This window comes from Rhinolophus ferrumequinum, chromosome 7 (genome assembly GCF_004115265.2).
Source record: "Rhinolophus ferrumequinum isolate MPI-CBG mRhiFer1 chromosome 7, mRhiFer1_v1.p, whole genome shotgun sequence".
In the NCBI taxonomy this organism is placed as follows: domain Eukaryota; kingdom Metazoa; phylum Chordata; class Mammalia; order Chiroptera; family Rhinolophidae; genus Rhinolophus; species Rhinolophus ferrumequinum.
In genome coordinates, this window is record NC_046290.1 from 54,488,217 (window position 1) to 54,515,836 (window position 27,620).

Genomic DNA, 27,620 nt, shown 5'->3' on the forward strand with positions numbered 1-27,620 from the left:
AGAGTAATAGTAATCATTATCTAATAAAAATTATCTTTTAGAAAACTACAATCCTAAAACGGTTGAAGAGGAAGTCAAATATTCTTCAAAACTGAAGTATTAAAATATGCGTCCATGACTTGTGATCCATGGGATCTGTGTTCATGATGTGTCCATTCCTGCAAATTATATAGTTAAAGGGCGTAAGACCTATGGTGATTTAGTAAGCATTAAATTCATCAAAATATAATTGAAATACAAAAGATAGGGATTTTTTTTTATCAAAGAAGAATATATAACAGTTACTATTTTAGTATTCTCCCTCTTCGTTCTCTAATTCATGTGTCTGTTCTTATGTCTAATGATGCTCATTTAAAAAAATATATAGAATACTTTGTTTTCCATGTGGACAATTCTTATAAGAACTTTACTTTTTGTTTCATTGGTTTTCCTTGATCTATGGCTTCCTTTCTCCTCTTACAATAGCCACCTACTTCCTCCTACTTCCTACGACTAAGTGCCCTGCTACATCCTTGATCTTATCATCTTTAACTGTCAAGATCCTACGTGTGACCTTGGTGGCTTTCAATCACTATGTCCTTGTGTTTCTATTTCAGGTTCTCCATCCTGTGACATGTACATGGTCACAAACAGACCGTCATAGGTCAGATACAGGCCAGGAATGAGCAGGGAGCTATGAGAATACACCACATAGAGTATCTCTAGTGACATAGATGCTAATCCATAAAGATATGAAAAAAGTTGCCAATGTTTCACAGCCTAGGAATATTTCTTTAAAAACTCACATGGGCTCTTTGCTCACTTTTTGAAATATTCTTTCATCGACGACATTAGGCTCAAATTGGACAACGGATTAAGACAGAAAACTGCTGTTAGTGCTTCATTAAAACATTTTGGAGTTTGACAAAACTATAAAATACTGTACTTTTGTTTTTGCTATTTTCCAGACACGTGTTGTATCTTCTGAAACATCTCCGGTGTCCAGCAGCCATGCAGAATGGCAAATTATAATATCTTGGGAAGGAAACTGTTCCTGCTTCACACTGTGCTAAGTGCTTTCATGTCTGTCCTTACTGAATCCTTTCAACTACCCTACACAATTTTCTCTTCACTTTAGAGATGAGGGGAATAGATGCCTAACATAACTTGATGCATGATCCAAAGATAAACAGTGAGTAAAGGAGGGATCCCAGATTCAAATCCATATCTTTCTGAGTCAAAGTCCCACCATACATATACGTAGATTCTTAGTCAATAATTTCCCCTCCCCCACCTCATTCTCTGTGACTATTTCAGAAAATTTTGAAAAATCTCAAAGTTTTCTTGCCACACTCTTCAAACTTAACAGCAACTCTAATGCCGAGACAAAAATGATCCTGGCTTTACAAGACGAGGCGTGCTAGCAGCCCTGTCTTTTAACATGAATCTCCACTCTGTTCTTCAGCAGTCTGGGCTTAAAAATATAGATTGCTTTTGCTGTCCGAAATCCAAATCTAATTGTGCAGAGACATCTAGCATAGACACCGGTCTTCAAAGTGCTCTTGATGTTGCTGACACTCAATTAATAGGAAAAAAAAAATCACACACAAAAAACAACAAAATAAAAACAACAGTTTTACAGTACTCTGACTCACTGTTTTCCATCAAGGCTGTAAACACATAGGAACTCAAAGTGTCACCAAGAATACGAACACCTCCAGGGCTAGGTTCTTCACCCCGTGAACTTCTATAAGTCCTAGCTGAGATGACGCAATGAGGAGTCTTACAGCATCTATTTTTCAGTGTATTTCTTAGAGTCAGCTGGGTTTCCTGCAGGGTGGAGATGTTTTCTCCTTAAGTTGTGTGTCTTGGCTCTTTCTAACAGATATGTTTTTCTCCCACTCTAACTGCTCCCCTTTCTCCAGTTGTTTTTTTTTTTTTTTTCTTTTTTCTTCCTTTTGATCTAGAAATGTTTTATTTTTTTCCAGTTAAATCAACTTCTTGACTTAAATAGTCAGCAATCTGTTTCAAGCTGGATTTTGTCCTAAAATATGCTACATGAAACTTAGAGTCCCAGGCCTTGCAAACCTTGTTTCAGTAAAAATAATTAGCATCCCACACTTCACATGAGGTTGCTACAATAGGACAGGCACTGATCTCACTCCGAGAGACACTCACGGACATGTCCCCCTCCGTGTGCAGCACGCAGGATGATCCCAGGAAAGTCCATTCCTCTGCACCTATGCCTACCCCTAGCCCAGGACCACACTGCACCCTTGTAGATTTTCTGAGTTAAAGCTGTACTGTAAACATGTTGGACAAGAAGCCTTCTGCTGTCTTAGACCCTCACCTCCCAAGGTTTGGCTCAAGTAGAGTAGGTTATTTAGGGCACTGAGCTGGTGCATGGGTAGATTTTTGGCTTAGTGCACTTCACTTCGTATCTAGATCTGTATCAAATGTGCCTTGCATGTAACAATCCCTCAATAAAGGTTTTACTGGATTGAGCTAGACCTACTTTCTAAGTATATTCTATGAACAAGAATCAACCCATAGCTAAAGATGTCACAATATATCATAGCAGAAATGCTAACTGCCTTTCTCTTGTGTCTATACATAAGATAACATTATTGGTCAAGGAAACACAGTGTCACGGTGGTACCAACCTGCTTTTACTGGGGAAGGCAACTAGTTAAAATTCCTCTCTGACCTGCAGGAATGTGATTGCGAGAGGCAGCATATTCTAGTGGAGCTGGATGGTCTGGGTTCCCAGTCTGGCTCTGCCCTTGCTAGCTATCTGCCCTTGGTCAAAGTTCTTTATCTCTTTACAACTCAACTTCTTCATCTGAAAAATGAGGATAGTAGTTTTCATAGGATTTATGAGGACTAAATGAAATAATATTTAAGTGTGTAAAACGATATAAAGAATATAGTCAGGGCTATACAAGACTTTGAAAACAAACAGTAAATAAATCTGGGGGAAGAATCTAATGTTGGTCTCAGAAGCATAAATATAGAAATAGGAAAATGGGGTGGCCAGATTGTCCTAGAAGCAACCTCTGGATTGTAGTATATTTTGATATATAGAAAGACAGTCATTTCATCTTTACTTAAATAGAGAAAATTTGAGGCAATTGAAATTCCTGTTTATGGGTGAAACGGTTAACTAAAAAGAATATAATTAATTGTGTGGAATGTTGTGCGTTTGAATGTTAAGATCATATTACAATAGGGAAATGGTTCTAAAATAATACTAGAAGAGAAAATTCAATTCCAAATTATAGTGATTTTTCCCCTTTAAGAGTGTAAAAAGAGGGATACATATATAGAGAGGCTTAACATTGCAGAAGGGTTATACAGGAATATAACTTTTTTGTTGTAACACATCCTGTAATGTCTTAGTGAAATATATATATTTTTAGTGTCTAACTTGAAAAAACAGTGTAGAATAACTAAGAGCACTTGCGGAGAAAGGTCAAGATAAAGTATATTTTAGATATACGCATAACACCCTGACAGATGGCTCCCTGGAAGGAGATAGAAAAGAGTATGGAAGTCAGCTGATTTTCATGGACATGTTCTTTAAGGGGTGAGGAAAATGAAACGTGATGCAGATAAATAAGTGTGCCAGGAAAGTAAACAAAGAGACCAAAGGGATTTATCACAGAAAGATGCCACTCAGCTGCGTCTAAAATACTCTAGCTTTTGCTTTTTTGTTGTATTAGTTATTTTGGATTACGTTTTTGAAAACTTCATAGAGATTTGTAATTAAAATTAAAATATTAAACAGAAGTAACTTTGAAGCTAATAACATACTTAGCATTTAAAAATTGAATGATGGGCAAAATATTTGGACATTTTGGTTTTAATAAATCATTTTTACCTCAACATTACATGAAACATTTGTATATAATCTTAGGTACATTTAAGACACATAATTAATTGTACTTGGCATCTGAACAAGATTGTTAGTTATTAGATGTTGGTTACACTGTTAGTCCACATTTGCAGGTAAATTAGTTTCTTCTTTTTAAAAAAAATATTTCACTAGTTATCATTTCACAATAAATGATTTTTTGTCCTAACAAGCTATTTTAAGGATTTACCACAATCATTTATTTACTGTGAAACATTTACTTTTGCCTTTACCCTCAATTTCTATGTTAAAAGTAATACTCTCATGATATCCTCGTCCTTCCCCTTGGCCACCTATCACATCTACGTAGGATAAAATTAAGGTTATTTGGTCAAAGAATATGAAAAAAATAGATTTATTTTACAAACATAAAAGTAATAAACACTCATTGTGAAAATTTCTGATGGTCCAAAGACATAAGAAATCTAGATAAAATAACTTATAATTCTATTATCCAAAGTTAATTCTTGTTGATCTTTTGATATTCACATTTCAGACATTTGCTATTCCCGTATATTGTCATAAAAATAAACTCACGGTATACATGAGGTTTTATAATTTACATTTTGTAACTTACTGTGAAATATTTTTACATATAAATAATAATATTTATGGCTGTGTAACATTCAGGATCATGGATACATAAGTAAATAAGAAAATTACTTATCCGGTACCCCACTGATATTCTTTAAATTTGTTTCCCATTCTTTTCATCAGTAAAAACCTAGAATGAACTTCCATGTATACCTATCTTTGCTCAATGGTGCAACACTGAGCAAAGGAAACCTATAAGCTTCCTTATAGGCATGAAGGACCTACCAATGGAAATGTGATACACATTGTTTCATTTGTCTCCAGAAAGATTATACACTTCCATCTTCAGTATATGATAATTTTTCTCTACATACTCTCCAAATCTATGTTTTATAAAATTTTACATTTTTGACAATTTGAAAAATGGCATTTTTACATTGAATGTGAATAAATGGTGATATTTAAATTTACATGCTTCTGATTTTTCAGTCTTACTAATAATATGTACATATAGTCTCTTTAATGTCCTTTTTCTATTACCTATTGGATTAGAGATTTTCTCGTAGAATTTTAAGAACTATTTGTATAACATTAATATTAATATTGGCTTCTGTTATATGTGTTTCATTTTTTCCTAATTTGCCATCAAATAGTTTTATATTTGACAATGCAAGTTTTTAATTTTCCTATACTCAAATATATTTATCATTCCCTTTGTGATTACACTTTTTTGTATGCCTAAAAAGAACTTCTACTTAATTAGATCAGTTAAAAGTGATTTACATATTCTCCTATAATTTCCTCTGGGTTTTATTTTTAAGTTTCCTTCCTTCCTTCCTTCTTTCCTTCCTTCTTTCTTCCCCCTCTACCTCCTTCCCTCCCTCCCTTCCACATCTAAACCATCTTGGCTTTATGTATTTAGAACATGTGACATAAGGTTCTTTTTTTAAAGAACCTTACTTTTTTTAAAGAAAGTAATTTTCTCAAAACCTTTTGTTGAATAAAATATTTTCCCCCCCTACATGGCTGATAGTTATTAGGTAGGTGGAAAAGTAATTGTGTTTTTTTGCAATTATTTTTAACCTTTTAAACCTCAATTACTTTTGCACCAACTAAATACAATATTTGTTCTTTATTCTTCAAATTATTACTGCTAATCACCATTGTCATCATAAACATATATCAGAATATATATTGGTGAGAGTCTCTTATTCATTTTGGATAGAATCAAGTGTTCCCATTCAAGCTGTAGACTCATTTCTGGGAGACACAGTTATGCTCAAAAGGTTGTCTTGTCGTATATTTTAATACATTGCTTCTGCTTCTTTTGGTGTCTCTCTCTGGAAGGTCAATTCTCCAAAGAATGGATCTTGCGTTCTGATTTTTCCTATTCATATTATTTCTCACTCATTATTTTCATTTTTTATGATTTTTCTTTTGCATTGTCAGAGTTTTGCCATTTTGTCCTTAACATTATGGATTTTATTTTTGATAACGTAATTTCTACTGCTAAATTTTTACATTTCCTTGAAATACATTATTCTTTAAGATAACTCCCTCATCATCTCAGTACTCATCTCATCCTAGTACTCATTAAGAAACTACTTCAATATACATTCTAGTTATCGGTTGTTTCTGTAGACAATTTTCTACTTTCAAGTTTTTCTTCTTGCCTTTAGAATAATGTCTATCCTTTTGTTATTCTGCATATTTAAACGTAAGTTTCATATCACCTTGTTTTATTTTTCTTTACTTGAACAGAGAGAGAACGGTCCTGGTGTTTGCCAGCACACTGGTCATAAGGGTTCCCCATTCGCCCCTCACCATCTATTAGGCAGTTGTGAGAATTTTCATCCTGACCTTGATATCAACACTGCCTCCAGCCTTGTTTACTAATGCCCGGCGGACATTTAAGCAGGACAGCTTGGCTGGTCTGAAGAATGAGCCTCTCCTACTCTTGCTGTTTTTCCTCTGGAAGGATAACTTATTTTCTTAATAATACAAAATCCAAAGCATTCTCTTGTCAAATATAAAATCACAGGGCAGGCAAACTTGGTCTCTGTTGTACATCATGCACCTGACATATACAAGGTGTTTCAATAAATACATATTGAATGTATCAATGAGCGAAGATATAGCCCAAAAGTATCAGATTCCATTTTGCCAGGTTTGTATTATGGGGCAAATGGGTGTGACGGGACATTGGGAGGTAGAGCACTGGCTACTGCATGCAGTTTCTGGTTGCAGTAAAGTGACTACTCTCGTCCGCAGAGCAGGCTCTTGGTCTTGGCATCTGTTCTGCATCAGATGCTGGAATCACCACACTGTAGTTACAGGGGACTCTGCCCAGAGAGCCTGGAAAGTCGTCAGCTGGCATGTATTTGAATGTATAAGTCATGGATGATGGGAAGGGAATCAAAGGCTGCAGCAGTCATGACTCAGAAGTTGAATATAGTAAAAGGATATGATATCCTCATAAGCTCAACATAGAAACACTTAAAATCAAATTTTCTTTCTCAGTTCCAGAGGAACCTTCCAAATGCAGTTTTCAGGGAAACGTTAGAGAAAAGCAACTAGGCTTCATTAAAAGTCCCTGTGTAAAAATAGTTCTAAATGAAAGTCCATCTACAAAGATTTCCTCATTAAATACCAAAGAAGTTTAAAAAACAATACAACCAAAATTATAAATACATTCAGAGTTAATAAAATACTATTAAGAAGACTGAATCTATTGACCTTGTGGTGACTCACTTATCCCATGATATATATAGGGACAATAATGCGACTTTCTGTTCTTTTTTTTTTTTTTTAATGAGCAGATCTTTGTAATATTCTATACAAATTTCATTTTTTTTGCATTGTTTTGAAAACATATTCTCAGTTATAGTTATAAGTAACTAAAGTTGACAGGTAAGCCCTTACCCAATTTTTCCAAATTCTATGTGAGGAAGAAGAAAACATGGTTGAAGAAAAATATAAAACTTAGAAAATTATTTGAAAGGAATCATACTATTCTTGTTAAGTTATTGAAAGTGACTTTCTGCTGAATTCATCAAAAATAAGATCACCCTGGGAGAGTAGAATTAACATAACTCCTTTGTTTATCTTTCAAGCCTGATTTTGATTTGGCTGAGAACTTTGACATATTCCATGAATAAAAATTCAGAGCACTGGTTCATTGAATCACTCTGAAATTGATAGGTCATTATTAATTGGTTAATGGAGATAGTACGTCTTTGATTAGAGCATAATGATATCCATTAAATATTATTCAGATACTTTAATCACAGCAGTGCCAAAGCCCAAATGAAGTAGAAAACAAAGGATATTACTGGTAAATGATTTGCATGTAATTTAGAAAAGAATAGCATAGCTTTTAAGAAGGATTTGAAATAGTTTATTATTTAGCGATTTTTGATAGCACAGTGAGAGGAGAGCCTAGGTGAAAATTGTGTCAGTATCTTTTATAAAGCTCAAGATTCATTGAACTGGCGATCAAAATTGCATGTACTTCAAAATCCAGAATTTGGTTGACTCTTCACTTGTAAAGCTCTTTGAATATATATCTTCAAAGAGAGCTACTTTGCTTAATATAATTTTATCAAAGTCATTCGTATTTTGCATAATCATTACATAGAGACTGACATTTAAAACCACAAAGAATCTATATGCAAATACATGTGTCAATATGTACATTTACATAAATCTTTTTTTTTCTGTGACAAATAAATGAAAATTATGAGAATTCTGAGACTAAAACATCCACAAAGTACACTGCCTTTGTGGCAAATCACATTTCATATCTTAAATATTAAGAGACCCTTGAAAGGTAGGAAAGTGGACAGAATGGAAAACATAATTTTATGCACCATGCTTGCTGGAGGAACTATGCATTTTATATTAATAGAAAACTTTGCCATTCCTACGATTTGCAAATCATCCATTGAGTCTTAGATATCATTTAGTTTCATTAGACCATGGAGCCTGAATTCTAGATTCTTCAGTCTTAACTGGATAGGTGCACATTTTGTGGTGATTGATATTTAGGCTAAAGCAACGAAGAAAAACAACATGCAAAGAAACCTAGATGCAACCTTCCCCCCCCTTGTCCTTACAAAAGGAAGTGGAAAGGGGCCTTTCAGTAACCAGACATGAGGTACATGCTTCAAATTGCTTTGGGAAATTGTACCATCAATGTCAGCAGTTGAAAAATAGCCCAGGTCAGCATGCTGCTCTTAAGTGATTGGAGGGGAAATGGGGGGAGATGGCTCAGCATGAAGAGAAATGTCTGCAGATTACAGGGGTAAGACCCCTTGACACAGAAAGCGGAATGCCCTAAAGGGCGACTTTAAAAAAAAAAAAATCTTTTGTCCAAAGGACAGAGTATACATATAGTATGGATAAAAAGGATACAAATGATTTGCATTCAAATGCATAGTCAGTAACACTGTCAGCATTTTATTTGTATCAGAAGGACAAGTCAGGCTTCCGTGGATCTGGCAGGGCTACCAGATCATCGGTACACCAGTCACCACAAATTATAATTGGCGCCTGAGAGAGCCTCATTAAAAGCCATGGGTATGGACTTCTTCATTGAATATCCATAAGATCAGCATGTTTTATTATTTATATTAATGTTTTTATGGTATAAATATCTTATCTATATTCTTCAGCTGTTATTGATGCTAATTTCCACTTGTTTTGCTCCCAAGTGGAAATAAAGAGCAGCTGTTGTACACTTGAAACTCTAATCAAACTTCTCCATTAGGTCTCAATATTTATTTCCCATTTATTCTCCTTAATATAGTGTCCAAGGTCTTTTGAGCTTATTAAGTGGCAGAATATAAAACTGGGAGCTGGATGCTGATAAAAATCAGGAGACTATCTGATGAAGACATTTTAATTAAGTCCCACAGTACAATATGGCCGGGATATATCTATCTATAATGAAGCCCAAAATAGACATATTCCTAAAAGTTATAATGTTATGGTTTGGATACAGAGTATATAACTTTCAAAAAATAATGTTCTTCTTGGATGCATGTGAACAATAAGATGCTCCTACTTTCCTTCTTTGGAGAAGTGGCACTATATTAAGGGACTCTTGGATATGCTCGTCTCAGAACAAAGGCTCATTTCGTTTGCAATCAGCTCCAAACAATCTCGTATTTTTAAAATCACATTCTTCAACACTAAAACTGTTCATGCACTATATTTTCAATTACTATAAAATAGCTTATAAACCACAGTCCTAAATTAGGTATGGAATTAATAAATCACTTGGAACAAACTCATTATATTAAACTTATTTAATTTCTTTTGCCTATGTATTCAAGATTTTAAAAACTCCCTAAGTTATAGCTCACTTCACTGAAGGGTCATTTGTAGATTTAAATGAATTTCATGTGACACTCCCCTGTGGTTGAACATCTATTCAATAACTGTCTTTGATATTCCATCTGGGACTTTGGGCACAAAGCTGCTGACATTTTAAACATAATTTGCAAAGAAAGAAAAATAAAATAAAAATAAAATAAATAAAATAAGAAGTGAAATAAACAAAAATAGAGATATAATTCTCTTTTATTTGATATTATAAGTATTTAAGGATCCTTATAGCCAAAGATATTTTAATAAAATTCAAATCCTGATTTAAAGAAAATAGGACTCCTGTAGAAATTATTAAAATAACACTAAAAGTATAACTTCAGAAAATTATTTTCAATGGAACCAATCAGCAAGAAAATATAAAAAACAAAAACAGAAATAAACAAATGGTTCATCCTCATAAACAACTCACAAGATCTGTCTCTTGATTATGTGTTTTTTTGGTATGAAAAGAGGTTATTTTGGCATGTCTTTCCCCTCATGGAGAATTCTGGTACATTTGAAAAACTGCTGAAATAATTACTAGTTTAGGAATCAGAATTTGACACATCTGTATGTTAAACAGAATCACTATAGGCTCAACAAATTACTTTTCTAAGTCTCGTTAAGGGGTGGGGGACACTTAGGACAGAGGTCGCACATTTAGTGTACTACTTTTTTAATAACCTGCATTATGAAAAAAAACGTGGTGGCAATGCATAGTCTACTACTCTTTTGTAGAGTAATAGTTTCTCTAAAAAGTAACAGCAACTAACATAAACTGCCACATAGAGATTATATTTTAGGAACAAGAAATGATCACTGTTGCTGGGGACACTTGAAAGCTAAACTGTGAAGAATAATTCTGAAATAACATACTCTTTTTGAAAACTTTCAGGTTACAACAACTAATGTGGTTGTATTTTTAAGATGGAATCAATAATTAAATATATCCAACAACAAAAACCCAGACATTAAAAGAATGTGTCTAACATTTCTTCACTAAGAATTCTTTTACATATAGCATTTTTTTTGTAGATGCATTTATTAAAGACTTTCCCTTCTATATTTATTTGGTACAGAAATTAAAAATGTGAATAGGTGATGAATTTTATGTGCTAATATTGAGATGATCATACCTAATGAACACAATAAACAGCCGTAAAACCAACACTCAACCACCCAGAGAACCGTAAGACTGACAATGCCTACATACTCATCTTCCGTCTTCCTGCTTCTCCCAACCAAGGTTACCCAATACTACAGTTTTCATTATTCCCTTCCATTTTCAAACTCATCTTTATTAGATATGAATGGACCCCTAGATAAAGTATATTTATTTTGACTACTATGTAATATTCCACGTGTGCATATAAAACAATGCATTTACCCATTCCACTGTCACGAGTACTTAATTATTTCCAGCTTTTGCTTTTTAAAATTGGTTCTGAACTTCATGTACTTATATCCTGATATACTTGCTCAATTTCTGTGTGTGTGTGTGTGTGTGTGTGTGTGTGTGTGTGTGATTGTGTAGTTAAGAGTGGAATTTTTTGGTTATTGAGTATATGAATGTGCAATTTTATAAGATACGACCATATAATTTCCAAATGATTTTACCAGTTTACACTCCTACCAGCAAGATGTATACATCCTTCATCTTTAATTTCCTCTCTTGGTGATTAACATTAGCAGATATTTTTAAGTGTTTTTTTTTTTTTTATTTGAACAATGTACACATTCCTGGAATAAATTCTTCTTTATTAGTAAACCTATTTAAGCTTTGATGGATTCCATTTACTAATATTCTGTTGGAGACTCTTATATCTCTGCTCACAAGTGAGTTTTAAATCACTTTTTTTCTTATAATTTTGCCCAGCGTGGGTACCGGGAAACTAAGATTTCATAAAGGAATTTGGAAGCCTTCCTTTCTTTGTTTTCTATGGAATAGTTTGTGTAACATAGGGCGTATATGTTTTCTGAAAGTGGCTAAGTCTTTAATGATGGTAGGTCTTTTCAGGGTTTCTTTTTTTAATCTCTCTTTTGTGTTTGATCCTTCATGACCATACAGGTTGCTATTTTTCTTTAAGAAAATACATTTTGATAATGTATCTTTATCTATATCTATATTTATATCTATCTATATCTATATATATTTAGTAAATATGGCAAAATGTTAACTTTCATTAAATTTGGGTATTACATTGTTTTCTGAACATGACTAAAATATTTTATAATTTAAAAAAGCATACTATATTGTGACCCCCGCCGCACCCCCTAAGAAAGGACTTAAGTAATCTTTGTATTTTTGACTTTGTTTCTTATAAAGTATGTGGTGGTGAGGGAGGGGGTAGCATCTTTTAAAATATCTAATTTTCTCAGTAATACTGATGCTACATAGTTTTGCAGTATCACCTCAAAACACGTTAAATCTTAGAGTGAAAAGTAACATAATTAGGCAACTTCTGAATGTTTTTAAAGAAAGTATGCTTGCCAACAATACTGTAACTCTAGGCCTAACAAAAGTTAGTATACTTAAGTGTTTAGCATTGAAGTTCTCCCTTTTATTTTTTGGCATTTCATATGAATTCTTTTTATTACTGCGGTGATACCACTAACAATGAACATTCATTTTAAAGAATCACTCTGTTCTGTTGGCTGAATTTATTTTGTGTAACATGTTTTCATATTTCTGCATTTTTGCTGCCTTTGGCATAAAATAACTAAGAAAATCATATAAACAAGAAATAATGAAATATGCAATATTTCATAAATTATACTGCAAAAATAAGTTTTTCATAATGACAGATGGCAGGTAAGGAAACTAAATAAAATTACATCATCTCCTACAAATGTTGTCATTTTTCTTATTATAAGATTTACAAAATCTAACCCATGAATCTTAAAGACTTTTGAAAATCATGTATAAGAGTAAGGAAATTTAATAAAAATAATTGAAAAAATATTTATTGCCTTCCCGACATGCGCTGCCATCCTCTTCACCACCTTTTTTTAATACTGTATGATGCTTAGAACAGAACTAGATGGTCAACAAATTTTGTTTTTGTTTTTCATTAGTAAATGGACCAAAATTAATATGTCAATTACTACATCAAAATTAATACATCTATATTTGTATTCATGTGAAATGCAAATGTGAAGGACTCTAAGTGTTTTTTTTCCCAACTATCAATCTCTGCTCTCTTTAGCATCTCTCTTCATTATATGCCACACAATGTATCATACTGTGTTCACAGTACTCAGTTTATGAATATCTGTCTTCTGCTAGATGTTGAGCTCCTTGAATTCTCCAATCATGTTTTATATCTTTGCATCTTCCAAGTTTATTGTAAGGTGTATATATATTAGGTATCCAGGAATATGCTTATTAGATCGGTGGACAGATAAGATGGAAAGAGGTTGGTTAGGAACACAGGTTGGAGTTTGCTTTTAAAATACAGCAGGGACAACTTTCCTTCATAGAAAAGTAGCAAGGAAAAAATGATTTGTAAACATCTAAAAAAAATGAGTGAAGTAAAAGATTTTCCTGAGAGAGAAGTTTAAAGTAAAACATTAAGAATTTCATATTTATACTCCATGGCACTGGGAATTTGGCAGCACTGTGTAGTATGTATAAACTTTGACAGGAAAAGATTAAAATTAGTGAATTACTTTAATGCTTTGTCAGTAATGCAGAATGGGGTAAAGGTCCCTAGATTCAAAGAGTGGTAACGAGAAAAAAAATCCCAGAGACAATCTGACAAGTGAAAGGACAGGGACTTTCCTCTTTTTTTTTTTTTTTGCACTGTACACTCAATTTAATCAGAGGTTAAATCAAGATAAAGAGCGCCAAACTGACAGCCAACGACAGACCTCAGGAATAAGAGTGGGTTACACATCTAGGTCAAGAAGAAGTTAGTAGGATATTGAGTCCAATGTCATTTTGTCAAGTAAGTTTCAGAATGAGGAGGCTAAGGGCAACAGTATGGTTTGAATTTTCTTGTTGGCGCTGGAAATGTAAACTATGCAAATCTGAAGTCAACATTGGCTGCAGAGGTCAGACCAGAGGACAGTAGACATAGGAGCAAGGAAACAAGGCTGTCAGGCCCATTGATCCAAAGTGTCTCAGAAGACAGGATGTTAAGGTTGGCTGATGTCATTTCAGGGACCCAAGAATGACAAAAGACAGCAGAGCTACTGCAGAAAGTTGTAGATTTCAGGGCAGTCTCGCAAGAAGTGCTGTACAGGAAGTAGAGTATGTGTGAAAGAGAAGGTTTCAAAAGCAGACTGCAAGGGGTTTTGGAGATGTCTAGCAGATACCAACAGGTAGAATTCCAAGCATGTAGACCATCTGTATCACAGAACAGAGGCATGGGAATAAGATGATGTCCCCTCAGTGGTTCGATTCTCTTCTCAGGGAATACTGATAAGAAGAGATGGAATATCATACAGGGGATCAACTAGGAGACCAAATAAGAGTGTGGTCTAAAGCTACATATGGAAACAGAGGGGAACAGAGAGCAACAGCAGCAATCTAATGATGCCTGACTCAGAGCTCATATGACAAGGCTTTACACATCTTCTGTCTTAGGATAAGATTTATTCCAAGTTTTGGGACTCTGGGGGATGAACCTGCAAGTACAGACATAGTACCCTCATTATGGGGGGCTGGGAGCATGCAAAAGTAAGAAGCCAGAAAGGTCATTATGTTGATAAATTCCATCCAGATCACTGAAGAGCTGAGGGTCCTGAAAAGTGCTACAGCAGATGTCATCTGCTCCTCTACCTGTTCCTGGCACAAAATGCAACCCCTTCGCACCCAGGCAGCTTCTGTCTAAGAGACTGGATTTGATGATGAAAGGAGAAGGTGAATGAAGTAGGGCTTACCTGCATGCGTAATATATCATAGCACTAAGCAAGGATCACACACACACACACACACACACACACACACACACACACACACCCTAAGCAAGCAAAGTATGGTTTCTACAATTTAAAAATTCCCTTGATTTCCTCCTCAAACATTCCCTTGATTCTAATTTCTTCTACCTCAGACTAGGTAAAAGGATGAATGCAAGAGAATGGAAAAGGCTCTTTCTGCCTTGTGTCTGGAGACATTTTATTGTGCTAATTGTATGCTATATTCCCATGTGTGCTGATTACTCCAGAGAAAAATAATTAGAAATAAATATAATTAAAATATCTAGTGATCAATACAGGCCATTGCATTTGTTCTCTGTTCTGGCATGATTGCTATGGTTTAACAAGTCTTGGTATGACATACCTGTTAGGAAAAATGTAAGTTGTTCTTTTGGCTGGACAAAATATTATTTAAAAACCATCATTTTCTTTCTTCACTCTAGGTTGTAAGAAGTGTGGGTTTTCAGTGATAGGATTTTATTGAATTTAATTGTAGTGTCTGTATGTTGGTGCAATGCCCAGGAAGCTTTGAGGAATGGACTATTTTTGTATACCAAAATAATAAATAAAGGCCATACATGCTCTGCTCTAAAATTTCTTGCTTATTATTGTACCTAAAATAAATTATTGGGTAAAAAAAAAAAAAAAAAAACAACACAAAAACTGTCTTTTACAAATCAGTAAATTGGCCTTGATTTTATGTCTGCTTGAACTCTCTTGCTGATTATTTTAGTATTTTACCTATCTAGTGCTAGGTAAAATTAGTTTTAAATTCATTACCTAAAAATTCGGTGAATTAATTCATGCAATTTTAAATCTGCTTGAATAGGTTTGTATTATTATTTTAAGTACTAAGATTTGATTTGTTTTCAGTCCCCTGTTGTTGGAATTGATGTATTTTTTTAATTGTTAGGGTCAACTAAGGTTTATAGTGAAACATAAAATTTCATATTAAAAAGTATAGGGTTGCAATACAGAAATAAAATAATAATCTAGAAACAAGATTAATGCTTCCTGAGAAACATGAAGGAGAGGCTAAGTGCTCTGATTTAAAAATGAGCATGTAAAATATTTAATACCACTTTCTTTGATCTCAAAAATAAAAATAATTAGCAAACCACTGCATCAATAAAAAAATAAAACAATGGCTTTTATAAAAGAGTGCAGTCATCAAGTGCTCCCCAATACTTGCAAAAATTTTATATTTTGGTAAAATTCCAAATAAGCATGACATGCTTTATATAATAAAGATTCTTCCATCAGATGCTTTATGATATAGAACTAAAACCAGACAATATGGATTTAAATCTTGAATCATTAGCTTCATAACCTTAAATATATTACTTAATCTCCCTTCTAGCCTCTTGTTTAGAAGATTTTCAAGGTTCCTTTCCATTTGAAAATCTCTGTGATTCCCTACATCGCATGTTAATTAATAACAACCACCTCGGTTAAATTTTCTTTTATACTCTGTTCATCCAAACATGAATCCAATATTCATTGAGTATCTACTATGTGCTTGTTCCCCAGGTTACTAAACTCCTCTTGTGGAGCTTTGATGTCAAAGGAGACGCAGACACATGTAAGCATAGATTACAGCACAAAGGTGTGGGCCCCTCGAGGCCCAGCCCAAACAAGGTAACTGCAAGGTGTGGAGAGCCGGCCCAGGTGAGCCTGAATGTTGCAGGATTAGTAGAAGTTAGTGAAGAAAAGAGAGCCAGGAATTCCAATTAGGAGAAATGAACTCGCAAATGTACAGTATCTTGAAAGAGCTTTCTTTCAAGGTTTGGATTAACTTGCGGAGGGCCTTTCTTAGTCACTAGCCATAGTTGGTAAATGAAGAACTTTACAGCTTAAGGAATTTAGACTTTAACTTAAATGTGCTATTTTAAAAGTCAAGGTAGTTAGGTTTTCATCATGTATTCCACTTGAACAAATCCTTCATCCTCTCTGGATTTTAGGTTATTTGTAAAATGCCTACGCCTATCCTTCAGCACTGTTTTTGTTTCTCAATCTTATGTTTATTTCTAAATTTGGGCAGTCCCTAGATATCAATTTTTATATAGACCACCACATTTACAAATGGCTTTATTTCTTCTTGTTGAGTCTCCAATAACATAAAAGTCTATTACCAACACATAATTTGTGAGTCCAGTTGTATTTCAGTAGCATTTTATGCATTTTAAAAAGTAGCATGTAATACTTCATTGTATAAATGTACCACAGTTTCTTTATCCAGTCACACAGCCATAAAGAAGAATTAAATCTTACCATTTGCAACAATATGGATGGACCTAGAGAACATTATACTAAGTGAAATAAGTCAGACAGAGAAAGACAAATACTATATGATCTCACTTATATGCAGAATCTAAAGAATAGAATAAATGAACAAACTAATCAGAAACAGTGTCAGAGACATGGGAAAAACTGAAGGTTGCTAGATGGGGGAGTGGGGATGTGGGAGAAGGTATGAGGATTAGAAAGCACAGTCGGTAACCACAAGATGGCCACGGGGAAAGTCAATTTGGGGAATGTAATCAATAACGTTGTAAAGATTTTGTAGGGTATTTGATGGACACTTGTTTTATTAGGGAGATCACTTCCTGGATGGTGTAGGTACCTGACCACTGCAGTGTACACCTGAAGCTGACGCTGAATAATAATGAATGCCAACTACATAATAATGCCAACTACAATTTAGTATATATATAGTCACAGGTTATGGAATAGTACAGCATACGGAATAGAGTCAGTGGAAATGTAATGGCTGTATGTGATGTCAGAGGAGTAGTGGATTAGGGGAGGGAGGTTATCACTTTGTTAGGGATATAAATGATAAATGCCTAACTATTACAGTGTTTTGTATACATGAAACTAATAAAATTTTTTTTTTTAAAAAGTAGCATGTTTTCATAGAGTCTGATGTAAATTTAAATCTTTTCACTTTGCCAGACTAGCAAGTAGTATTCTGTCTTTAATTTCTGGTAACATTAGTGTGCTGGCTTTTTAATGTTTGCTATTTGTCAAAATATGTAGCCAATTTTTGACCAGGGGAAAAATTTCCTATATCACCTTTTAGGTGTGCTAGAAAAAAGAAACTGCTAAAAATCAATTTTCCATTTCTGGAAAGTGCAGATCCTTTGTGTATCTGTAGCTTATATTTCAAAGTGTTTGTTTCTTACAGCTTAATCTTTTAAATGGTCACTGCAACTTTGCCTCATTATCTATATATATGTCTAGCATATGCAGACTCATCACTTGTGCCAAACCTCCACATTTTTGTTATAGTCTCTGAGGGGGAATAATTACATATTCAACAAAGAGTCTGAAAACAATAATGCAACAAATTCTTTTTTATATTTCTTTGGCTTCAAAAATTTGTTTTACAGATCCTATCAGGGAATATATATCTAGACATCACTATATATCACATATAGTTTATTATATGTAATACAATATTTAACTGGATATCATATATATAGAGAGTTTACTAAATTCTCAAATAACATGTGGTATAATATAACCAATGTCTACTAGAAAGCAAAATGGAAACTGGGCTGAGGTACTAAACTGGAACACAATGAATGTCTCCAGAACTCTCTTAGATACGGTGTGACTACATGAGATACATATGTCTGTAACTTGCTTTTCCCCCCCAGAAATGACTTTTCTTTGTTTAGGTATTACCATTTCAAATTCACACTGAAATTTATCAGAAAACTATCTTTATAGATTCTTTCTCATATTTAAGGAGAAAAATAATGACAGAATGAAGGCAACCAAAATCAACACATTTTTATGTTGACATTTCAAGTGATTTATGTGCTTATCAGACTGCTCGATAAAATAATGCGTAATAACCAAATCCACTGACACATAAAATAACTAGTCATATTTTTCTGACGGTGGCAACTTCCTTTTTAAAGGTAAATGGCATCCACTCAGTTTTATATTTATTAAATTTAAATATATTTTCCTTTGAAATAAAAACCAAACAAAGAACAACAACAACAGAAAAAACAGATCAATTAAAACTATGCTCCCATAAAAGCAAGAGGAAAACAGCCCTTCCTTAACGTCTCCCTCTAGATTTTGTGTCTGCCCCATTTTCACAGAGCTCATCTGTTCTAGCCAGGAAGTACATGGAAGAGCTCTCTGTAGAGTTGGCAGCTGGGATTCAATGGGACATCAGTCATTTCTTGTCTTGTATCCCTAGAAAATTCTGTATCCTTTCTGAGTCTGTTTCCTCTCCTATAAAATGGGTTTCATAGCATTTGTCCTTGACATCCTTATATAGTTGTTCTAAGGGTCAAATGAGGTATGAAAATATTTCTGTAAATATTCTACAAAATGCTATATCAAGATATATTTTTAATAATTTTCCTTTATATTTAGTCTAAAGTATGTTTGTTCCTAAAGAGCAATATCAGCTGAGTTCCTTAGAAATAAAACAACCTCAAATTAAAATCCATCATAAAGATGTAATGAAGAGCAATAGCAGCTATACAATGACCACCAAGGATGACATTTCTTAATCCTAGATCAAGAACAAGTACCACTGTTTGTAGAAGTGGTCAGCTTTTCGGGTTGAGAATCTTTTGAGAGGGAGTCCTTTTAAGTCATGGGAAGATGATGATTTTTAAGGAAAAAAAATCAATTATTAAGGCTGTAATTCACAAATTGCTTTCAGGTTACAAAGTAAACTTCAGATTGCTTACTTTTGCTTCCATTTGGTTTAGGATAATTGACTAAATCCCTAGCACCTGAGGAATATTTCTTCCTTTGGTACTTAAACTCTAGGAACTGAGCTTGTGGTGAAATATAATTCCTTTTACATGTTAACAAATGCTAAGCAAAGAGAAGCAGCAGCTCCTCCCCTACTGCTCTTCCAGATACAAGAAAAGATTAGTGCCACTAGATAAAAATCTGGAACCTCAGTGACTTCCTTATTGCTCTCCCACCAGCCCACCTTCCCACTGCGTGCTTGGATTGCCTCCGTTCCCACTGTCCAAACATGAGGCTTTGCTAACAGCTCTACAAAATGGACATGGCTCCCAGATAGAGGACATATACTGGCCGGAAGAATGTTCAGATTTTGTCCCTTGCTGATGCTGTCTTGAAATATGTTTTGCTCCTTATATTGTGGGAAGGGGAGATGCCATGTCCCTGAAGGGTCTTTTGGGTCTTTACGGAATGTGCTTTAGGATCAGTCCTATGAGTGAAAGGAGACCAAGGACACGGTAGGATACAGAATGATTAAAGAATAAATGGAGCTTGTAAGAGGTATTTGACTAAAATATGGACTTTAGGTGTGACAGGAAGACTTCAGTGTTGTCCCATGATTTCAACCTCTTTGTTCTGCACACTGTTGTATATTCCCCTCTACTGAGTGCAGGCAGGACCTGTGATTTGCTTCTAACCAACAGAATATGGCAAAGATAATGGGGTTTCAGTTCCTTGATCACATTACATATACAAGATTGTCTTAGCAGACTGAAGCTAGAGTTTCTTCTAGCTGCCTTGATAAATTCAGAGACCATGTTGAGAAATCCACATGGCAGGAAACTGTGGGTTGCCTCTAGAAGGAGAACATGACCTCTAACAAGCAAAGGTGTCCTCTAGGACATGAGGGAAACCTCCAGCTGACAGCCAACAAAACAGCTGGGCCCTCATACAGCAGCCAGGAAATGAATTCTGACAACAATCTGAATTGGCTTAGGAACAGATTTTTCCCCAGTCAAGTTTCCAGATATGAATACAGCCCAACAGACACCTCAATCGCTTCTTTCTGAGACTCTGAGCAAAGGGCCCAGCTAAGCTGTAGCTGGACTTCTGACTCACAGAAACTGTGATATAATAGATATGCGTTCTTTAAGTTTGTAGTAATCTGTTACGCAGCAACAGAAAACTAATACGCGTACACCAGATAATAGGAGGAAGTCAGAAAGACGACTTGATGAAATGATTAGAAGTCAAGTAATAGAGAAAATGATGGAGGAAATAAGTTAAGTGAAGGGCACAGGGCAGCATGGGGAATGGATAGCATGAGTGTTCTGCATTCTTTCCAGAGTAAAGATCTATACTTGCGAATGGAATGTGAAGCATTGCTGTATAGCATATCTTTCGAATGCAAAGTCATTTCAACTTATCCTGTATTTTTCAGATTCTGAAGTTTTTCTTTCTATCAAACATTTATGTTGCTTGCTTTTACTGTTATTCCTATATTGCACATTTCATTTTCACAGCTTAGTTTAGAATCTCTATGGCAACTGGCCTACTCCCACTTCCTTTCCTTAACTAGTTGACCTGCAAGGAACTCTATTTTTTTATAACATAAACAGTGAAATTCGACATTGTAAAAGTCTCTTTTATTAAGGGTAAGAGTACAATAATGGAGTTAAATCTTTTCTTAATTAGGAAAAGCAAGATGTGCTTTCTGGTAACCAATCACTCTATCCTACTGTATCTGCCTCATCGATTCACCATCTGCTTCCAAATTTCATCCAACAACATGTTTTTCTTCTTTGATCCCACCTCTTATTTTCTCACTTTTATTTAAGTTCACACGAGCCTTATGAAAGTTCACATGATGATACTCTCCACATTGCGGCCTCCAGGCCATCCATGGCCACTTGCTCTTGGCCATGAGTTCAGCAGTGCAGAGAATATGGTATCTGGACAACTTGATGTTGATGGTACTGGGGAGCACGGGGATGGGATTGTATGTCATCTCACCCACAGTTATAAATCGCATCTCTTAGGTTTTGGCAGGATGTTGACATATTTTGACTATCTGTCACTCTTATCACAGGCAGAATGTGGGTTTTCCTCACTCCGCTCTAGCCCCCTGCTGTCTTGGTGAAAGGCACCTGTCTCTCCAAAGTCTCCCATATCAGAAAGTTTGTGTATTCACATCCCCTGCTTTGGCGAACCTATTTGCCATCCCCATTTAGCAAATTTGTGGGTTCAGGTAATTTCCATTTTATACTCTGCAGTCTATTTGTCTGCCTTTGGAGGTTTCATAAAGCTTGGCAGGTGCAATGCGTAGGGATTCAATAATGCGAGAATTATAGTAGCTAATAAGAGCTATTGTCACAGTGCTACATTTCTAGATGGCAATTCCCAGCATGGACCTATACCAGCTCCTAAAGATAGGCTCTGTGTTACTCCAAGCCAGTACAGAACAGCAAACAAGTGAAAGAATATGATAACTGTGTTCAGAAGTCCACTTTATAAATTCTTTAGATTAAAAAATCTACCATTATTCCACAGACACCAGTAAAGCAAAATATTGTCTTAGCCATTGCCAGGTTGATTTAGACAATATGCGCCATGAGCCTTCATAATTAAGACTAAATGCGCTCTTAATTTTCAAAATTACCTTCATAATATAGTCCTGACAATGATCATTTTAATAAAAGATTCAAAACATTGCCATCTAGACACTGGTTAAAAAAGTGGCAAGAAAGAGATGGAGGCAAGTAAATAAATAGCTGAAAAGGAATTTTTTACAAGCCCCTAAGACTTAAGATATGGTTATACTCAGATTAGTAAATTAATCTCACAGCCAATTCCCATTTTAAGTTACTTGATCAATGAAGACACTGTGATATCTGTACAAATTGCAGATTTTCAAACTAATTATTTAAAACAAAGTACAACCTGGGGAAAATGAAAGATGTTTTACATAAATCTTTTCATTTTTAATGTTACAAAATATTATTCTTGACTAATATATTATATATTACATTCTGAAAGTTATGACCATACAATTATTTTTAAATTAGATCTTTGATTAATTAGTTAATGATTATTTACTTTAGTTCTTTTCTTCTGGATTAGTAAGGTACAAACAAAGTTTTAAAATTTTGGTGCAGACTAAGTATTCACCCAAATCAACCAAGTATCTGTGGAAGCACAAGTTACTATTTTGGAAGATTACATTTACCAAAAAAGGGAAAGCCTTAAATAGTTACTAATGTGAAACATTAGAATGAATAAATCCAGTGAGGAAAGAATAAAAGATGAATTGGTAATGAACTGCACTGTAAACAAAATCTTAATTACTGTAAGGCAATATTTCTTGACTTTGTAAAAGGCATGCCTCCCTTTATTAAACATAAAGATTCACAGCCTTCTGAATGATATTTAAAATTTTTAATAAATTTCATAAGTAAGGCAAAATCAAAGTAATATGACAAAGTGATGTTTTATTTATAAATCACACATACTCTCCTCCAGCCCCCACTAAAATGAGAAACACAAGTGCACACACACACACACACACACACACACACACACAACTGTACTACTTTCTCTTATCTGAATCCTTACTGTTTCATTCTGTAAATTACATCCTACAATTGCATTAAGGGAAGACTGGAGAGCACCTTCAGAGAATAGCTACTGAATCTCTTAGTCTACATACCACAGGACTTTGTTCTTCAATTCTAAAGTAGGGGTATTCAAGAATGTCAAATTCTAAAATAATTCCAATAGGAAACCTGTTTCCTTGAAAAACGAAATGAGGAATGTTTTCTTTGCACATTATTTAGGTTACAGCCTGTTTTAGTAAACATTGTCTTCCATGGAACCTGGAAGGTGATGTGCAAGATGGTGAAAGTCAGACTACTCAGGCTGCCCCAAATTCATTTATTGAGTCTCCCCCTATTTTGCACATATGACCTCTAAGGCAATCCTGAGTTTCTCAGGAACATAATTAGAAAACCACCATCTTAAAATATTTCTGACATATTCTATTACTGCTCATATTGCACCCATTCCTCTTCTGATTCAATTCTTGGCCACTGTTCTCCCTGCAGCTAACCATAATTATGTGCAGTTCCCCTTAAGGGAATGTGATTATAGTGTATTGTAACATGGTTACTTTAAATTAGGACATACTTGGAAATCTTGCAAATTGTATATCTCCACCATTTTTGTATTTTAAGTATTTTATACATCCTTCATGGTACAAACAGTTCTTAGATCACCCCACAAAGCTAGTGGTATTAATTTATAAGATATAAGATTCACACAACCATATTGTTCTTCAATAACTATATCCTTACTTACATCATCAGTAGACCAAATTAAATAGCAGAGATTTTGATTACTTTATCAAGTTACTTTTTTGGAAGAGTATTTGAAACTAATCTTACAGAAATCCACTGGGAACAATTTCACAAGTCTCTTTTCCATCTCAATTATTCTACCATTCCTGGCTATTGTGTACAGGTTTTTATTTAGCAAAAAATAGCTTGTTTTAAAAGTTCAATTTTTCTCTCTATATATATACTCAGGCAACAAATTTAAGTTGCATTAAAAAGAACCTATTTAATAACGTTTCTTCCTTTACTGGCTGACAGAAAGAAAGATCTGAATAAAAGTCTTAAATTTAGAATTTGGTAATTATTATAGATTCTCTTTTTGGCTGGCATTTTATGAGCGAGAAACACTATTTACCAACACCACATTGCTTAGTTTTTTCCAAATTACTTCTTGCCTGAAGAGAAAACCTGGATTTACTAGATGTATTTCCACCTAAATTATGTGCAAAGAAAAACATTTCTCATTTTGTTTTTCAAGGAAATCTGTTTCCCATTGGAATTACTGAAAATTTGGCCAAATTAGACAATATGATTACATGTCAAACTCTTTATTCCACAATTCCTAACTCCTTATTTATCTTCTTTATTTTTTATATCTTATATGTATTTCTCTAAATTGTTGGTAGGTAAAAAATACTGTCTCTTTCATTGCAGGAGCAATTGGGATTACACACAAACACACACACACACAGACACACAGTTTGAGTTGCCTTTTCTCTTTCTTTCAGCAGTAGTTTTACTTATCATACCTGTTTATTGATAAACGACCCATGAAAAAAATAAGCGTTTAAGAATTTAATGACAGTTTTATATGCATTTTTATTTAATTCCTAACAGCAGTGCTTATAGACATTTACGCATTTTTTTATCCTGGAGACAACATTTACCGTGTTTCCCCGAAAATAAGACCTAACCGGAAAATAAACCCTACCATGATTTTTTCAGGATGACATCCCCTGAACATAAGCCTTAATGCATCTTTTGGAGCAAATATTAATATGAGACCCGGTCTTATTTTCAGGGAAACATGGTAGTATTTTAAGAATCTACAATACCCTAGCAAACCCTCCAGCCCTCCTGTCTTCTCCCTGCTCCCTAACACCAGGGGGTTTGAAGAACTCCGGTTGGGAGTCACTACATTTTTATATAAAACCGTTTCAGGGGAGAAAGGTGAGGAGCTAAGGGAAGGATAATATTCCACAATATCTCTTTCTATAGTGTCCTTGTACCGGTATTTGGCATACAAATCATGAACCATTTTTAAAGTTATTTCTACATCAGTCCAAAGAGTAGAATTATCTGGCAATAATCATTAAAATTGCTGAGCTGTTACATGCTAAAAATGAATGTGGATCTAGGAAGTTGAAACTTTAATCCATTTTCATATACTCTTAAAATTTTAATAAAATCCAAACTCTGTAAGACTTATCACATAATCACTTTAGGGATTAAAAATATCATAATCTTGCCTGATGAGTCATTTTAATGGTCAGTGAAATTTGTATGCTATCTGTGATCTTACTTAGAGGGTATGTCTCAATTTCTGCTTTATTACATTCCATTACCATGTTTTATTCATCTGCCTATTTCTCTCCTGCTCAAAATTTCCAACTGAGAACAGAAAATACTTTAACTTTTATGAAGACTCATTCTCCCTCCTAGTCAGTAAGCAAGGCTAGGAGTCTGATTATGTTCTTGACAGATGTATTTTTATCCATAATGAGCTAAGACAATGTGTACCCTAAATTTACCTTGGCTTCTGTAATTGATCAATTAGGAGGCATAAAGTACAGCCACTATGTTCATATTTTCCCCTGACCTGTTTATGAGTAATCTTAAGCTCCTTTCATTTCAGTAGTCAAGTTTAATGATCCTTGGTAAACCTGAAGATATTTTGAGATGAAAAGAGAGCAAGGTGTTTCTAATTAATTTTAGTTGTTCCTACAAGCATGTCAGCCAACATATTATGTAAGTGCCATTGGACAAATGCAAACTTTTCTAGTAATATTGGACACAGAGTGATTGAATTGTAAAATCTCATACTACAGTATTGAACAAGAATTTTCACGATGCCTGTATTTCTGGACAATTTTCCACTTTAGTATTCAAGCAGAAAGAATGTACTCTGACTAAAAGAAAATTCAAGTACCCCTCCTTTCATCTCAATGTGTGGAAGAACACAGAGCAACACGGCTGCCAAACCAGCAGAAAACACCGATGGTGCCAGAAAAGGCACTCGCCATTAGGAAACATGAGTATTTTCCAAATGTGAGCTGGCACTGCAGGTGATATTTGTTCTTTGAGCAAGAAGCAGACATAGTAGCAGTGATGGCAAGGGGCAATATCAGTACGAGACACTGATATTAGCATGGGGCACATTGCAGAGGCTGCGGAGTGTTTCCGGTAGACCGTGATGTATGATGTCATCGGTACATTCGACTGTGGTAACATTACAATAAACGGGCAAGAACAACAAAGGGTCATCAGTGCTATGATGTGGCGGAATGCTCCACATGTTATACGAAAAGCAGCTTTTCAACCTGGGAAGGTCAGGTGAGTCTTCCCAGAATGAGTGATATCTGAAATGAGTTCTGGGCAGAGTGTAATCCACCAGAGAGCACCGCCATCAGTGAGAAGCAAACGTCAGAGATACAGAATCTTGTGCTGCAGCATGGACCCGCTAGAACAGATCTGAATTTTAACCTGGTCTCCAGGTGATTTGTACCCACACTAAAATTTGAGAAGCACTGTTGTAGAAGACAACTTCTGAGTAGTCAAAGTGAACAAGCAGAGAGACAGCCTTCCAGGAAGAGCAAACAAGGCGAAGGGCTGGAGGTAGGAAGAACTTGTCCTGTAGTGGGAACTGGAGGCACATACTCGTTAGTATTGCCAGAAGGCAGAGTTTAACGGGAGATGCCGCTGGAAATGAGCAGGCAAAATGTGCAGGGGTTAGATAATGATAGATAAATAATGCTATACAAAGGAACTGGACTTTCTACAAGACAATGATTGAGAAGATAAGTTTTATATTTTATCAAGATGCCTTTAGCTGCTCTATGGAGAAATTTTGGGCAGATAGCAAGTATTGAAGCAAAGGGATCACTCAGGAGCTTATTGTAATAGTTAAGGGGAAAAAGAATGATGACCTAGACAGTGGCAGTGAAGGTGGAAAGAAGTGCACAAATCTATGGAATATTAATGTGAGAAATTTCAGCAGACTTGGGGATTAACTGAATACAAGAGACTGAGAAAGTATGGGTAAGAGAAAAGAAGAAATCACAGATGCTCTTACATTTCTGGCTTGGGCATTTGGGTAGTTGGTGGACTAATCCCTGAAAATAAAGATTGAATTTGGATAGGAAAGGCTAGTAACTTGTTGAACAGGTTGAGTGAAGTATCTGTAGGATGAGGATATCTAGTAATTGGATAAATTGGCCTACAGCTATACATTCGGGAGTTGTAAACAAAGGGTCTTTCACAAAGGACTAAGAGTGGATTGTACTAACCAGGGAAAGCATGAATTTGAGTGGAAAAGAAGGCAGAAGAAGGAGTATTGGGCAGCAGGAAGAATAGCCCTAAAAACCGACCAGAAAAGATTAGCAAAAGATTCAATGAAAAATAACATATTACTATTTCCACAACTCAAAGGAATTTGTTAACAATGTCAAATGTAAAATCTTTATTGCTGATAGGACCTTGCTGAAAGCAGTTTCAAAGAAGTGATAGGGTCGAAGAGTGAATAGGAGGAGAGAGGAATGTGAAAAAGTGAAGACGATGAATAGTTCGTTGGC

At 34.8% G+C, this 27,620-nt stretch overlaps 1 protein-coding gene across 1 annotated transcript in view; it reads right to left on the reverse strand.

Annotated features, from left to right (window-relative positions):
• EDIL3 (EGF like repeats and discoidin domains 3) overlaps nucleotides 1–27,620 on the reverse strand; it is a 381,023-nt gene that overhangs the window by 23,473 nt on the left and 329,930 nt on the right. The gene's annotated exons all lie outside the window — the stretch shown is intronic.